The sequence below is a fragment of the Cygnus atratus genome, chromosome 16 (assembly GCF_013377495.2).
Source record: "Cygnus atratus isolate AKBS03 ecotype Queensland, Australia chromosome 16, CAtr_DNAZoo_HiC_assembly, whole genome shotgun sequence".
Taxonomy (NCBI): domain Eukaryota; kingdom Metazoa; phylum Chordata; class Aves; order Anseriformes; family Anatidae; genus Cygnus; species Cygnus atratus.
Window position 1 is genome coordinate 10,117,289 of NC_066377.1, and position 5,006 is coordinate 10,122,294.

Sequence of the window (5,006 nt, forward strand, 5' to 3'; positions counted from 1 at the left end):
TGGAGCAGGGCCTTGTGGCATGGTGGGAGCAGGTGGATGCAAGCTAACGAGTCCCCTAACGAGGCCCAATGTGAGCCCCGACGTGCTGTCCCCCAGCATGCCTCGCCTCCCTGCCCACCACCCCCATCTGTACAAACACGCTGGGACTGTCTCCTGGTGGTGCCAGGATTGAGTTATGTTTGTAGAGCCCTTTGAAGCGGCCTGTTTCTAACTATCGTGATGTTTATTAAAATGCAGCTCTCTCTGCAGGACTGTGGAGTGGAAACAAAGCTGATGGACTGCAAGTTTTTATGGCCAGGAAGGAGCCCTGCGGCAGAGCTGGGGTCAGCTGCTTGCATGTAGCGCTGGGCTTCTGGCAGGGACCCTGAGCTGGCCTCCTGAAATCTGCTGTGAGATGGTACATCACAACAAGGCAGAGCATTGCAGGTAACGAAAAGCAAAATGTTTTGCATTTTCTTCGTATGATACAATTCCTCATTATTTAAGGGTTGCTTTTTGCACATCACTACATTGCTGTAGTGACAATCAGTAGCCAAATCACAGCCAGTGCGTAGCCACAAAGAGGAGACTCTGGACATGCGGCGTATCCACCCTGCACCTCCTGCAGCCTCAGCTCTGTCCCTGGTTGTGCCCTTGGGAGCTGCAGCTTGGATCACGGACGGCTCCGAGTGATGCAGGGAGAAGCTGAGATGTTTGCTCTGCCCCAGGCAGGCTGTTTGGATCAGCCCCAGGGGTGTGCACAGCCCCCAAAAGTCCTGCCTGCCTCCCGGAGGGCACTGGAAGGGCTGGCAATGTGAAAGGTGACGGCTTGTGTTGCACGCAGCCACTGGGTGTCTCCCTGCCATTGTCACCAGCACTGAAAAAAGTCTGCATTTGGGAAAAATGGTCTTTCAACACAAAATATTTGTTACTGTTGCTGGACAGGCGGCTGGTCACGCTGCTGCTTTCTGCTGCATAAATATTCCTGCTTTTAAGAATGAATTTCTGTCTCAAGAGACCAATGTCAGGCCTGCCACAACTATTAATTTCCAGTGACTTCTCGGCACGTGCCCCTGCTTGCATCACACCTGGGCTTCTCCCAAAGTGCAATGAACACGAGGGGTGTGCAAACAAGCTGTGGAAAAAGAATAAAAGGAAAGAGGGAATGACAAATGAAAGGCAAGTGAAGGAGTTTCATTAGAAGAATTTGCAGTGTTAGGATTTTGAAGGGAATTGCCGGTTATTGATGGATTTTTTTTTAAATTTTTATTTTCCCCTTATTTTAGTGTCTGATCACTATTGGTGATTTCTTTTGTGGAAGTGGGCTTACCAGCCTGGCAGTACTTTGCAGTAATAATGATAAATTCTGTTTTGTCCACTGATCCAATAAATACGTAATGAAAATAATGTGATTTTTGGAGGTAGTTTTGGATTGTAGACCTATAGGACCACTTGGAACAAAAACAAATGGGGAAGAAAACACATACTCTTATGGCAAGAAATAGGAATGAAGATGCAGTTGCTTAATCCGGGTGTGCTGTTACCATGACTTTTGAACAGTGCCTCTTCTGTGCGGGCAGTTACTGTGTGTATATGTAAAAACTGTGCATACAAGTTATACAGTGTAGGTTTTTTAGTCTAGGCCTTGATGTCTGCAGGAAATTGATATTTTCCAGTTTTGCAAGATGCAAAACATTGATAACCTTTTGCAACCCTCCTCTCCCATCAGCACTGATAGGAAACCAAGCTAGTGCAATAAAAGCATAAAAGCTCATTTGTAACCCAGAGTTCAGTGTGTGAGGGTCACTACAGAGAGATAAAGCCTCTCTCTGGCCCAAGCACAGCCTGTGTCCCACTGCTGTCCCTTTGGGCACCACACAGCACCTCTTTCTTCTGCGCTAAGCTCAATGTCCTCTGTCAGTAGTGGAGAGTGATGGCCCAGGAACAAGCGAGGTCTGATCCCAGCAGTGAATAGGGAGCCCAGGGAGGGGTACAGCGAGGGCAGCTGGTGCTGGCGCTGGAAATGGGGGTGATGGAGATGCAGTTTACAAGGAAACAAATTAATTTAACCTGAAATCCTTGAAGGCCCCTGCATGGAGCTCATAACTGGGACAGGCTGGAGGCTGAAGCCTGTGCCCTGAGGGGCCGGGCGGGTTGGTGGCAGGGGCTGCCCAGGCAGGGACGTGACCGTGTCTGGAAGGGGAAGATGGAGATGCGCTCCCCTTCCCCCGTCCCCCTGCACTGGCAGAAAGCTGCGTCTTTATAAGAGAAAGAACAGACCATGGCATTGATGGCTTATTGTTCTTTTGAAGCTTTTTTTCACTCACGAGGTTGATTTTGAGAGGAAAAGACTAATAGAGCTCCTTTGGTCCAGCATATGGCACAGGCTCGTAAGTGTACTCCCAGTCTGGCTGATGGCTCTATGGGGTGAGCTGCACGTGTTTTAAGCCATGGCATTGCTTTGGTGGCCTGAATCTTACTTTCAGGTCCTCAGCCACCTTCTTCAGCATTACACCACTATCCGAGTGATGAAGTATGCTGCCATCACCCACCGTGATGGCGTTGAGGTGGCACAGGAGCCTCCCACTCATTTCTCTATCCACATAACTTTTTTACTCACCATGTCCATCAGTTAAAAAAGGCAAGATTTTTATTTTTTTTAAAGAAAAATCACCAGAAAAACCACCACCACAACAAAAACCCCATTGCTTTCTCTTGGTCAGCTCTGTGCTTTCTCTCGGGCCCCCAAGAAGGAGCAGGAGCATTTGCCAGCGGGGCTGGGGCAGCCGCGGGGCCGGCAGCCAGGCGGATGCCGGATCCTTGCTGTGCCAGCGGCCCCCGGCAGTGTCCAGCAAAAGCTTTTGTCTCCTTTCGGCTGCTTGAAAGATCCGCGGAGATGCTGTGGCATCCCCTTCAGCCCCCTGCCCGGGCTGGGTGTGGGGATTAACTGATTTGTTACTGTTTATGCAAAATTATCGACGTGCCATGGAGGAGGTGGAGGCCAGAGCCGGAGCAGAGTCCGTTCAGCCAGGGGAAGAGCCCTGGCTCCGTGCTGCCTGTGTCCCCACACTCTTCCTCTCTAACTTCTTGTTCCCTCTGTGCTAGTGATTCATGGTTTTTAGAAGCTTGAGAGAGCTTTTCTCAGTGGGCTCTCTGCTTTTTTGTCCAATTCATTCCACTCTAACTTCTTTGATGCTCTAGGAGTGACCGGCCAGGAGGTAGTAGCTCTCCAGAGAGCTGATTAGTTGTGACAATGGAAGGGTTTCTCTGCTGAGCAGGATTTTTAGACATCTTTCATGTCATGGGCCCAACTCACCCAGGTTTTGAATATATTTAAAGCACTCAGAGGACGCTGGCAAAGTACTAAGTCAGGGGGTTGCTTTGCTTTCCCTTTTTTTTTTCCTCGCTGCTCAGCTTCATTTAGCCTCCAATCGCGATGCAAAAAGCAGAGAGAAAACCCAGCTCCCTCAGCTTTGATCTGCTCAATCTGATAGTGTCTCAAATCTGCCTGCTGCCGTCTGTGCTCGGGCTACCCACAGGCACACAGAGATCGGCAGCCGCCGTGCTGCTCGCTGACACTTCCTTTGGCCACAGGGGGATCCTGCCCCACGCACGCCCCCTTTTTCTTTATGATGTCCCGCATCGAGGGCAGAGCTGGGAGGAAAACCTGCCCTCGGTTATACCTGAGCGGCTCCTGTATTTTCTCTTTGGCTGATGATTGAAGCATCCTTGCTGTGTGACTTTGGCCCAATTATGTTAAGGGCTTAGTCATATGCTTCTCACTTGATTTCCGAGGCTCACACTTGTGTGCGTCAAGACTTTGCCTCCTGCTTTTCCAGTATTTCCTATGGTCCTGTCCCGTTCCGCACCGCTGGCCTTTTGTTGGCTTCTGTTCACTCATTTTTAACAAAAAAAGTGTTTCACATGGTCTTGCAAACAACTCGTCCAACATCTGAGTCCCTATTCAAACTGAATTGTCAAAAGCAATCCCAGCTCCCTGTTTTTCTCATGCTTTTGACTTTTTTAATGATGCGAATTTGTGTATCATTTCTGACCATGGGGGGGAAATGTCAGAGAACAGGTAGACAAACTTCCAGGTCCGTGTGCCTTTTTGTAGGCATCAGGTGTACTTGCCATTTCCTTGTAGTTTGATGCACTGAGCCCTACCAGCAGGCACCCTACAGCCTGCACTACTCGGAGCCCAGCTGAGCATGGCAGGCGGTGCCAGGGGTTCTGACCTCATGTGTGACACGTCCACCACTGCACCCCAGCTGGAGCTGCTGCACGTGGGAACGGGGCAGGAGGAGGGGCTGCCCTGTGGGCCCTTCTTTGGCTGGGGCTGAGCAAAAGGTGCGGGAGGCTTTGGCTGGGAAGGGGGACCAGGAGGGCGTGATGTGGCCATAGGTGTCTGGGAGGGGGTGGGTGCTATAGCATGGCACTGCGGTGGGGTGGTCAGGGTGCTAGTGTGTTGCAGGGCAGGTGCTATAGGGTGCTATAGTGGGGTGCTGTGGTGGGGTGTCTGCTACAGCAGGGCAGGTGGTGGGGTGGTCAGGGCGCTATAGTGTTGTGGGGCAGTCAGGGTGCTATAATGGGGCAGTGTGGTGGGGTGGTCGGAGTGCTATAGTGTTGTAGGGTGGTCAGCGTGCTATAGTGGGGCAGTGCAGTGGGGTGGCCAGGGCAATATAGCGTCGTGGGGTGGGCAGAGCACTGTCGTGGGGTGCTGTGGCAGGGTGGGCACTATAGTGGGGCAGTGAGGTAGGGTGGTCAGGGTGCTAGAGTGTTGCAGGTGGGCAGGGCACTATAGCAGGCAGTGCAGTGGAGCGATCAGGGCACTATAGCGTTGCGGGGCGGGCAGGGCTGTATAGCGGGGCGCTGCATCAGGGCGCTGTGGCGGGGCGGGCAGGGCGCTGGGTGCCCCTCCCGGCGGGCGGGGCGGCCGCCTTCATCCCCCCCCCCCCCTCCTCCTCCTCCCTCCCCTCCGGGCCGGGATAAAGCGGCGGAGCGGGGCGCGGGGCGCGGGGCGCGGG